At 41.1% G+C, this 12,585-nt stretch overlaps 1 protein-coding gene across 1 annotated transcript in view; it reads left to right on the top strand.

The window, feature by feature from the left end:
- The first annotated feature begins 3,492 nt into the window (after positions 1–3,492).
- The window catches only part of ttll7 (tubulin tyrosine ligase-like family, member 7), a 57,554-nt gene continuing 48,461 nt past the window's right edge, over positions 3,493–12,585 (top strand). The window contains exon 1 of the mRNA XM_058401251.1: positions 3,493–3,693. The gene's annotated coding sequence lies outside the window, so the exon portion shown is untranslated. The remainder of the gene's footprint in view (positions 3,694–12,585) is intronic.

The following is a 12,585-nucleotide window of genomic DNA, read 5'->3' as shown; positions in this document are numbered from 1 at the left end:
TGTCCACACAGTCCACAGTCCTATGTTAGCATTCTGAAAAGTTCATTACCAGTTAAACCACTTGACTACATCTCCCTGGATGTTCAACTTGCTAATTTAAGTTAATAGTAAGCTATGTGTTTAAGGTGTTTGCGATGTGTATAAGGTACTTGGACACTGTTCCTATTGAAATACAAAGTTAAATAGATTAAATGGACTCCTGCCTGGTCATAAGATATTCAACAGTTAGATCAACAATTTCTAAAATACTGAAAGCTCAGAATCACTGAAATCACATTTTCCCCATTCTGATGTAGGATGTGAACTTTAACTGAAGCTCTTATGCTACCGAATGCACCGATCAGACATAACATTGTGAGCAGTGACCGGTGAAAGCCGCCGAGGCTCACTGATGCACGTGGGGAGAGAAGGCACATTGTGCATCAGAGGCAAATGGTGCATCAGTTTAGCAGTTTTGATCAACCATATTGTCATATAGTAAGTCATTCTTCAGTGTTCAAGCAAACAAATAATAGCAAATGGTCTTGGTATGGTCTTGTTTGATTCAGTCTCCCTTGTGGTGTCATACTTTTTGGATATGAATATGTAGATTTTTGTTATTCACATTTTATCTCCATGGCAGATGTTATATTTGTGTGAAAGAAAAATGATTTAATAAAACAACTGCAACCTGAAGGTCCGGGGTTCGAACAGACAGGGGTCTTTCTGTGTGGAGTTTGCATGTTCTCCCCGTGCCTGCGTGGGTTTACTCCGGGTACTCCGGGTTTCCTCCCACAGTCCAAAAACACGTACATTAGGTTGACTGGTAATTCTAGATTGCCCATAGGAGTGTGAGTGTGTGTGGTTGTCTGTCTATATGTGTGGCCCTGTGATGGACTGGTGACCTGTCCAGGGTGTACCCCTGCCTTTCACCCAATGTGTGCTGGGATAGGCTCCAGCAGATCCCCATGACCCTGATTAGGTATAAAGCGGGTATAGAAAATGGATGGATGGAAAACATCTGCCAAAGCAGTGACTGTTACAGCAAGCATTTGAGTCCTAGTGTGTCTTCAAAACAAAAAAACACCTTATGTCAGGTCAAATCGCACATCAAGACAATGATGATTTTGGACTGGTGCAAGACCCACTTCTGTATATATCACTTGATACTTTCTAATAGACAAATCCATTAATATAATTTCTTTTGTTTTTTTTCTACACACACACACACACACACAGATGTATATGAGATGATAGACCAGAATTTCAGCATTCATTGCCTGATATTTACACCTAGATTCTTTTTTTAAACAAAATGAAAAAAGGCAGCTTTGGAGGCAAATATCCACTTTTTTGTATTGGAACAAATTGTAAATTAACATATATGAACTAACAGCTATTACAGTTGGATTCATATCTCTTGTTTGCATAGCTACTGATATCACCAAAGTGCTGCATTCTTCAGGTCTTCGCTTAAGCTTCTAGTTTGTTGTGAGGACTTGACCAGTGGTCAACTCTTCCACTTTTTCCCCCTGATGTGTTGGCAGTGTGTTTGGGTTGTTATCCCGTTGCGTGATCAAGTTGTGGATGCATTTATTTGTAAATTGGCAGTCAGAATGTTTCTGTAGACTTCTGACTCATAGTCTTTCTAGAATTTGATCCAGGTTTGATATAAAAACCTTTCCTTTCATAGATCATGCTGTTTGTTCATCGCCTGACCAATATCTGTATACTGACCAGGTTTTTCTTAGATTTTGAATTATTCTGCAAGCTTCACAAAAAATAAATAAACACTGCTTATCTGCATTTGTGTCCATATCTGCTGCTTGAAATTTACTGTACATCAATAAAGAAAATCTTGGCTTTCCATGCCTTTTTGCATCTCCCTTTCTTCATGAGTTCCCCTGTGTCATTCCACATTATTACACATAACTTAATTTATGGATATCTATGGTTTGATTTCATGGGTTGTTACCAACATCTGGTGAAAATTTCATGTCAATAGAAATATATTTGGTGTGTTCAACACTTATTTTACCTGCTGTGTGTCTTCTATAATTCTGCCATAGAAGCCTTCTTTAAAGGGTGATACATTCACCCTGCCCTGTGGAGGTTGTTGCTGATGTCACTGATGGCTGTTTTGGGGGTTTTCTTCACAGCTCTCACAATGATTCGATGGATTTGAGTACACCAGGGGTTTCTTTTTTTCTTCTTCAGGAGATTGTATTGGCTCTGCCCGATGTTTGTGAAATGACTGGCTCGCTTATCATCCATAGTCAGCTCTCTGATCTTCATCACTGATTATCGTTTTTTTAACAAGTCCACATTTCACAGGTTCAAACCTAGAGAAGCTAATAAAGCTAATGTTACATGTAAAACTACACGTATCAGGCATAACATCATGACCACCTGCCTAATATTGTGTTGGTCCCCCTGACCCGTCCTGCACTGTGTATTCTGACACCTTTCTATCAGAACCAGCATTAACTTCTTCAGCAATTTGAGCAACAGTAGCTCGTCTGTTGGATCGGATCACACGGGCCAGCCTTCACTGCCCATGTGCATCAGTGAGCCTTGACCACCCATGACCCTGTCACCGGTTCACCACTGTTCCTTCCTTGGACCACTTTTGATAGATACTGACCACTGCAGACCGGGAACACCCCACAAGAGCTGCAGTTTTGGAGATGCTCTGATCCAGTGGTCTAGCCATCACAATTTGGCCCTTTTGGTCAAACTCGCTCAAATCCTTACACTTTTTTTTTTTACACTCCATTTTTCCTGCTTCTAACATCAACTTTGAGGACAAAATGTTGACTTGCTGCCTAATATATCCCACCCACTAACAGGTGCCATGATGAGGAGATACTCAGTCTTATTCACTTCACCGGTCAGTGTTAGGGCTGATCTGTGTTTCTTGAATATTGATTGATAGTTGATCGGGGCAAAAGAAAGCATAGCGGTCAGTTAAATTATTCATGAAGTGACCACACACCGTTATTCAGACACTGCGTTGATTAATACGAAGGGGATGGAGCTGTTAAGATACTCTACAAATATGTTTATTTATATTTCGGAAAGAAGGACTCTTCCATGATTTTATAGAGAATGCTAAACTGTACAGAACATGTCACACAACAGAAAAAAAACATAAATATCTGCTGTATAGCTTTATCATTTTATTTAGAATAAGATGTAAAAGGAAAACAAACAAACATGTAATTAATCGTAAATAAATGCACATATAAATAGAAACACGAAACAAAACAAATGAGCAGATTTCACTCTTTCACCTCAGACCTTTATACTGGAAAGAACCATATCCTTATTATAGGTGCAAAGCATGTTGCTATTTAATTTTAAATATTATTAATATTAATATTATCATGAAAGAAAATATGGAAACAAAAATGATTAACAATACCTCAGAGTGTGTTTTATATCTGACCGATGGCCATTATAAATGCGGCTCCCCCTATTTAAGGAATGGACTAGTCCGTCGACGCGTTAACCCCTCACTATACGCTTGTGTTGACTAGGCGATACAGGACAGGTTCATTATCCAGGACTGTAGATAGCTAGCTAGATTGCAAACTGAAGGTAAATGAATGAATAGAAAACAGCAACAGAATTGTGTTAACAAAGAGCAGAGAGTTAAATAAAAAAGGAAGAAAACGAAAAGGACACCGCAGAGAAGCTGGAACAAGTGTTCAGGTAACACCCCACGACGTTATCAGGGTTTTTTTACCCCGTTCTTGCACTTGCTAGCTGGAAGCTAGCTCACCGGCTAAGCAGTTCATTGATTGATTCATGGACATTATCATCCTAATAGCGGTGACAAAAAAATCATTTAAAGTTGCACATATGTGTAAAGATGTAGATGGAGGTGTTGAGCACTAACGGCCCACCCGAGTCTCTGTTACACTGCATTATGGGATATTAGTGAGAAATCTGCGCCCATTGAAGAACCTGAGCAGAAATAGCAGCGCGAGAGCTAGAGCCTCGACAAAGGTCCGTGTATTGAATTGCATCACCTAAAATTGCATACGATTTTAAATGGCTTATGCATGAGATTTGACTTTGCAGATCCGCAGTCGGAATCTGGGGCATAGACACGCACAGGATGCCTTCACTCGGTGAACTGTAGGCTTTATCCTCACTATAAATACAGTTATTATACAGCCTTCACACCTTCTGCACGTGAGTGTGTAGTGAAAAGACCTGTGTCCATGTTCCTACAGCAGACGTCCTTCATATACACTTCTATAGTAGGGAATTGCGGTGGTGGTGGTGGGAAGGGGCATATCATTGTTGTCAGTGTTTTCAGGGGCAAGTAGCTGATGCATACACACAAAAAAGGTCGCCGGATGACGTCATGGCTCCATTTACATATTCACGGTTTTTTTGTCGTGATTATTTGCATAACCAAAACGTCATAACATGCGAGAAACATGAAGATTGTTTCTAAAGGTTCTTTAGAAAACAGTGATTTTATTTCTGTCCAGATTTGGGCATGTTAGTGTTTTTCTCTGTCCGTCCACTGAGAAAATGACACCCTGAATGACCTTTTGGTTTTTAGTTATGCGGTCGTCTTGTAATTTCAGTCCTTCGATACACACCTCATGTTGCGAGAAACATCTTTGACTGCTTCTGCTTGCCGTATTTAGCTTCGTAGCACTACACATGGTTACTTTATATTCACATATCTCCAGACTTTTCCATAAATACATACTAGAATCGCTACCACTTCCTTAAATATCTCATGTTAAATGCTGACAAAGACACACTGTCAACGAAGGAATTGTTTATATTCGAAATATTAATTACAGTTATTAATTTATCATATAACGTTAGATATTTTCTGAAACCCTATAGTTTTATTTATTTTTTTGTGCCGTAATTTTTGGGCTGTCCTGATGTGAGTTTTGAATATTTTTTTTAATGGAAATTTTCCTGATAAATAATTTCAGTCCGGACCATAGACTTTAGAATAGAAATAGAGTTTTATCAGAACAGAATGTATGTATTTTAAAAATACAAAAATGTCTCGCAAGAAAGCAGACGAAATAAAGCAAAGTTGTTAAACAGACACAAAAAGGGAATGTTAGGCTAAATAAATAGATTTTTTGTTTATTTGTAATTATAATCAAGAAGAGAGTTTAAAGCTAACAACAAAGAGACAAACAAGAGTGATTATTGATTGGTTTTTTGGAACAGAAGGCGATCAGTGATTGGTGATAGAGATTATTGGCGATCAGTGATTTATCACTGACCAGCAGCTGTTATGTCATGACACTACGCGTCATTGCTAACATCTGCTCAAAAAGTCACTAGATTTTACCAGACACTCAACTGGAACAGAGGGAGATCACCAAAAATCACAGAGAGAGAAAATGAGATGCTTAATTTGCAGCCTAGAGATACACCGGTCAGGTATAACATTCTGACCACTGACCGGTGAAGTGAATAAGACTAATGATCTCCTCATCATGGCACCTGTTAGTGGGTGGGATATATTAGGCAGCAAGTCAACATTTTGTCCTCAAAGTTGATGTTAGAAGCAGGAAAAATGGACAAGAGTAAGGATTTGAGCGAGTTTGACCAAAAGGGCCAAATTGTGATGGCTAGACCACTGGATCAGAGCATCTCCAAAACTGCAGCTCTTGTGGGGTGTTCCCGGTCTGCAGTGGTCAGTATCTATCAAAAGTGGTCCAAGGAAGGAACAGTGGTGAACCGGTGACAGGGTCATGGGCGGCCGAGGCTCATTGATGCACGTGGGGAGAGAAGGCTGACCCGTGTGATCCGATCCAACAGACGAGCTACTGTTGCTCAAACTGCTGAAGAAGTTAATGCTGGTTCTGATAGAAAGGGGTCAGAATACACAGTGCAGGACGGTCAGGGCTGTTTTGTCAGGGACAAACACCAATATTAGGCAGGTGGTCATAAAGTTATGCCTGGTCAGTGTACATAATAGTAATGTTTGTCTGAGAAACAATAGTGACCTGCCTGTGCACCTGCTACAGAGGAGCTTGGGTTACGCGAAGGCATGCTGGAACAAGTGTTTAATGATACTGAAAGTTTGAAACAGACAAAAGCCTTATTTTTGGATTGAACTTAGATTAGTGAGACCAATGTTTGTTAAAAAAAAAAAAAATGACAACCTTTATTTAAGAAACAACATACTGTGATATATCTAATCAGATTCATGCAATTGTTGTGGATTAAACCACCTGGATTAAGGTGTTGAAAATGGTGATAAGATCAGTTTTCTCAATTAATTTCGTCAAGTGTTCTTCAAGAAGAATCAGCAGATCCAAAATGCAGTCTGGAGAGTTATTGCAGTGTAAGCTTTGCAACAACATCATTTTCTTTCGAGACAGACTCTGGCCGCTTTTATTTGGGCTGGTCTGGGGTAGATAAACCACCCGTCATCTGTTGGCAGTGCAGTAGTGTGGGTGAAGTCACTGATATACTCTTTATAAAAGGGATTCGAATAGAGCTGATTCTGTTCTGTTTCTCTTCAGCTTGAGTCACTGACTGACCTCTTCACTTTTTAAAATTGATGTCCAGAGATAGGAGATGTTTTTTTTGCATAACCAGGTAGCCACACACACATCATACACAAATCATCATAAATTTATTAGACATCACATCTGGGCAAATGTTTTGTCCCCTGTCCTACACTATATTTCCAAAGGTTTTGTTTGGTGTGGAGGAACTTGACTGGCCTGCACGGAGTCCTGACCTCAACCCCACAGAACACCTTTGGGATGAATGAGAGCGGCTCATTTCCTCCCTCTGCACTGTCGATTGGGCGATTGAACTACTGTTCACCGGAGTTCAAGTCGGAGCACTGCCAAACTGACAAAATAACAAATCCGAAAACACAAGGACGATTCAGACAGAGTGGAAAAGGTAGGTATAGCTAGTGAATGGAATTTTTCCCTCTGGTTGGACGAGACCGCTGTCTCTCAGGATCTACAGGAAGTCCAGCAGTATCTGCAGCAGTAGAAAGTGGATTGGTGTGTGTATGAACACAGCTCTGCTCTTATAGCGCTCCTTACATCCTTTAATCTGGAATAGTTTGATCTTCCAAACATTCCTGGTGTGTTTTTAGAGATCACAAACTAATCTTTACTCCATGATACACTATCAGTATATCCAACATCACACCATATGAACGTCCTTCCTCACAGTAGCGCTGAATGAACTCCATTTTCTTATCAATATAAATGTTTATTTTCTTTAAAACATTTAAAGTTGCACTATCGAGGAAAAAATGGTTTAAAGTGAAGGCAGAACTTCACACATGTACAAGAAATAAAGTTAGAGACACAATTTCCTACTTCCTGTAGATCCTAAGTGACAGATGTCTCGTCCAATCAGAGGGAAGAATGCCATTCGCAAAAACTGTTCCTACCTTTTCCTCTTTGTCTGAATCGTCCTTGTGTTTATGGATTCTGCCAGTGTGTTAATGGTTTGCAAACAAAGGAAACACGTTCTTTAGTGTCTACCGGCAAACCGGTGAATGGGTTTCCCTTTTTCCAGGTGAATTTGGCAGTAAAGCGTCAACTGTTTCCAGCTTCACCTATGCTTTCACAGCTGAACTGAACAATCATTGTGTATGTGTATGTTTGATTTTTAGCACACATCTCTTTTGTTTCCTGTTCATCAAACACAATGTGCCTGAGTGTGTGTGCTGGTCAAGGACATTTTTTTCTGTTCTCTTCTATTACATTATCTCTGCCGTGGCTGGTGGTTCTCTCACTGCACTGGAATGTTTATGGAACATGATTCCAACGTGATTATGGATTGACAATAATTGCAATAAACACATTTACTTACATTAAACTATTTAATAGTCATTTATCTCTACATCTATATCCTGCGCAACTATATCAATGTAGTAACAAATGGTAAAAGGTTCTTGTGGTAATAAAAAGCATTTTATAATGGGTCTGTTGGAAATAGATTACATACACTATATTGCCAAAAGTATTCGCTCACCTGCCTTGACTCGCATATGAACTTAAGTGACATCCCATTCCTAATCCATAGGATTCAATATGACTTCGGTCCACCCTTTGCAGCTATAACAGCTTCAACTCTTCTGGGAAGGCTGTCCACAAGGTTTAGGAGTGTGTTTATGGGAATTTTTGACCATTCTTCCAGAAGCACATTTGTGAGGTCACACACTGATGTTGGACGAGAAGGTCTGGCTCTCAGTCTCCGCTCTAATTCATCCCAAAGATGTTCTGTGGGGTTGAGGTCAGGACTCTGTGCAGGCCAGTCAAGTTCCTCCACACCAGACTCTGTCATCCATGTCTTTATGGACCTTGCTTTGGTCACTGGTGCACAGTCATGTTGGAAGAGGAAGGGGCCAGCTCCAAACTGTTCCCACAAAGTTGGGAGCATGGAATTGTCCAAAATGTCTTGGTATGCTGAAGCATTCAGAGTTCCTTTCACTGGAACTAAGGGGCCAAGCCCAGCTCCTGAAAAACAACCCCACACCATAATCCCCCCTCCACCAATCTTTACACTTGGCACAATGCAGTCAATGAAGTACCGTTCTCCTGGCAACCGCCAAACCCAGACTCGTCCATCAGATTGCCAGATGGAGAAGCGTGATTCGTCACTCCAGAGAACGCGTCTCCACTGCTCTAGAGTCCAGTGGCAGTGTGCTTTACACCACTGCATCCGACGCTTTGCATTGCACTTGGTGATGTATGGCTTGGATGCAGCTGCTCGGCCATGGAAACCCATTCCATGAAGCTCTCTGCGCACTGTTCTTGAGCTAATCTGAAGGCCACATGAAGTTTGGAGGTCTGTAGCGATTGACTCTGCAGAAAGTTGGCGACCTCTTCGCACTATGCGCCTCAGCATCCTCTGACCCCGCTCCGTCAGTTTACGTGGCCTACCACTTCGTGGCTGAGTTGCTGTCGTTCCCAAACACTTCCACGTTCTTATAATACAGCTGACAGTTGACTGTGGAATATTTAGGAGCGAGGAAATTTCACGACTGGATTTGTTGCACAGGTGGCATCCTATCACAGTTCCACGCTGGAATTCACTGAGCTCCTGAGAGCGACCCATTCTTTCACAAATGTTTGTAAAAACAGTCTGCATGCCTAGGTGCTTGATTTTATACACCTGTGGCCATGGAAGTGATTGGAACACCTGATTCTGATTATTTGGATGGGTGAGCGAATACTTTTGGCAATATAGTGTATCAAGCGTCATTTACAGATTCTCAACATCAGAAGGTTTAGGTTATTAAAGTGCTTGTTCTAATATTATCACTTCTTTCACAGGGACTTGTATGACCTTTTCCATAACCAAACACGAACGAAAACAAATTTAATATGTACACTGATCATGCATAACATTATGACTACCTGCCTAATATTGGTGTTGGTCCCTCCCTTTTGCTGCCAAAACAGCCCTGACCCGTCCTGCACTGTGTATTCTGACCCCTTTCTATCAGAACCAGCATTAACTTCTTCAGCAGTTTGAGCAACAATAGCTCGTCTGTTGGATCGGATCACACGGGCCAGCCTTCTCTCCCCATGTGCATCAATGAGCCTTGACTGTCCATGACCCTGTCACCCCACAAGAGCTACAGTTTTGGAGATGCTCTGATCCAGTGGTCTAGCCATCACAATTTGAGAAGAATGATTGACAAAGATTAATATTTATTTAACATTTTAAGAGGACTGGTGACAGCAAAAGACAGTTGCTTTCTGTTTTTTTCTTTTTGGAACTACATTTCGATAAGCTACATTTGCTATGTTTTTTTTCTTGTTTTTCGTGTTATTAACTTCCAGAGAAATAAAAAATGAGTCTAGTGAGGGAACGACTGATTTATAGCTGTAATAACATATCTGGTAAGGGGAACTAGCTGTCAGTGTGCTCAAGTATTTGGACAAAGATGTCCAGTTTCTGTGAGCCTGTGAGATTCTTGTTCTTGGCAGCACACTTGAAGTAGAACCTGATGTGGTCTTCTGCTGGTTCCCTTAAGGTTCTGCATGTTTTGCGTTCTGAACTGCTTTTCTGTTTCTCACGGTTGTAGTGAGTGGTTATTTAAGTTTCTGTAGTCTTCCAGTTTGCACCAGTCCGTCCATTCTCCTCTGACCGCTCTCATCACAAGATCGTTTCCTCCCTTAGAACTTTCGATTGCTGTGTGTGTGTGTTTTTTTCCCCCCTCACACCATTGTGTTAAACTCTAGAGACGGTTGTGTGTGAAAATCTCAGATCAGCACTTTCTGAAATCTCGACCCAGCCTGGCACTAAGAGAAATGCCACTGTTAAAGTCACGAACACAGAAATGACACTTTGGTCACTTTTGTTAATTTATTGTGAAGCTCTCGACGTGAATCTGCATGATGTTATACATTAGGCTTCAGCCACGTTATTGGCTGATTTGGATAATTGCATGAATGTGTACAAATGCGTAATGAGTGTATGTATGGAAGTTTTTAGCCTTACTGAAGAATCACAAGCCTTGCTGTTTATAATGATACAGAAATGCATACTAAATGGTTTTGTGGCATGTTTAGTCATCATATATACACCGATCAGGCATAACATTATGACCACCTACCTAATATTGTGTTGGTCCCCTTTTTGCCAACAAAACAGCCCTGACCCGTCCTGCACTGTGAACCAGCATTAACTTCAGCAGTTTGATCAACAGTAGCTCGTCTGTTGGATCGGATCACACGGGCCAGCCTTCTCTCCCCACGTGCATCAGTGAGCCTTGACCGCCCATGACCCTGTCACCGGTTCACCACTGTTCCTTCCTTGAACCACTTTTGATAGATACTGACCACTGCAGACAGGGAACACCCCACAAGAGTTGCAGTTTTGGAGGTGCTCTGATCCAGTGGTCTAGCCATCACAATATAATCACACACTCCGCTTTCACCCAATTGAGGATGGGTTCCCTTTTGAGTCTGGTTCCTCTCAAGGTTTCTTCCTCTTACCATCTTAGGGAGTTTTTCCTTGCCACAGTCACCTCAGTCACCTCAGGCTTGCTCACTTGGGATAACATCTAGGACTGTTTGTCTGTTTATATGTTTGTTGTTTTCTTATGTTCTTTCTTATGTAAAGCTGCTCTGAGACAATGCTCTTTGTTAAAAGTGCTATACAAATAAAATTGAAAAAATTGAATTGAATTTGGCCCTTCATCAAACTCGCTCAAATCCTTACTCTTGTCCATTTTTCCTGCTCCTATCACATCAACTTTGAGGACAAAATGTTGACTTGCTGCCTAATATATCCCACCCACTAACAGGTGCCATGATGAGATCACTTCACCGGTCAGCGCTCGTAATGTTATGGCTGATCGGTGTACATCACATAGGATGTGACCAGTTGTGCTTATCAAAAATATAATGGTCATAGTATGTTTTATAGCAGTGCTGGACAGTATGTATTTAAATATAGTGTGTATGTCTAAGGGACATTATAACTGAATGTTGTTTGGTTAGATAAATCTGATTGCGGCTGTGAAAGCTAGTTCTTGACACGCTGTCCAGACAAGTGTGCGTTTGTCGTCATGACCATTATGACTCTAGTTCTAAGATCATTGCTTTGTTTTTGTTGTGAACAGGACGCCGGTTGTCCAGGGGTTGTGAAACAGGGTTTGCTCCAACACTGAGCTCTTTGTGGGATCACTTACTATGTGCCCCATACGATTCTTTTGTGTCTATCTACAGCATAACAAGAGAGGAACTGGCTCTCAGGGAAACACTTGCGTTCGAGCAGTTCTCAGCCCTAAAATAAATGACCATTCCGTCTCATGTTCTAGAATCGTTTAATAATATGACTAATGAAGTAGCAGCAGTAGTAGTACTAGTATTTAAATTCAATTTCAAGAAATCCAAAATAAAGAAAGGGATATAGATGGTCATATAACTTGCTAAGTAGGAAGCTGGCCTTTACATAGCCCTATTTGAGCTTTTGCCATTAGACATAATTCTTTTTAATCGATCGAGCACGGACACAGCTCTATAGAGAGCACAGTATTGAATATCTGTCAGGTAGGCCTGGGTTCCTCTAGAAAGCTTTTTATGCTGAATGGACATTGCCTGGGATTGAGGAAGGGGGGCTGTGGGAAGCAGGGTTGTATAGAGGGAGGGAGCGTAGGGCTTAGTGTTTAGTGGTGGTGTGTGAGTGAGAAAGGAGTGTTTAAGAGATGCACATAGTTAATGGTATTTGCTGAGTGAACAAATTATGCCACAGATCACAGCACATTCCGGTTGTTGGACAGGACAGTGCCTTAGGGATGGCCGCACTTCCTCAGCCTTTCTGCGACCTTCTGTCTGGTTTCTCTCTGGTCTGGTTGCTCTCTGACAGGAGGATTATGTTTAAAATTTAAAATAGCATTCAATATAGCGTATAATTATAGGGTACAGTTAATAACATGCTACATACACTATATTGCCAAAAGTTTTGGGACCCCTGTTTTTTTTTTCAGGTGTTGGGCTCGGCCCCTTAATTCCAGTGAAAGGAACTCTTAATGCTTCAGCTTCATACCAAGACATTTCGGACAATTTCACGCTCCCAACTCTGCGGGAACAGCAAGTTTGGTGTGGAGGAACTTGA

The sequence above is a fragment of the Hemibagrus wyckioides genome, linkage group LG10, assembly GCF_019097595.1.
Source record: "Hemibagrus wyckioides isolate EC202008001 linkage group LG10, SWU_Hwy_1.0, whole genome shotgun sequence".
Taxonomy (NCBI): domain Eukaryota; kingdom Metazoa; phylum Chordata; class Actinopteri; order Siluriformes; family Bagridae; genus Hemibagrus; species Hemibagrus wyckioides.
The sequence above is the reverse complement of the archived record's forward strand: the minus strand, read 5'-3'. Positions and strand labels throughout refer to the sequence as shown.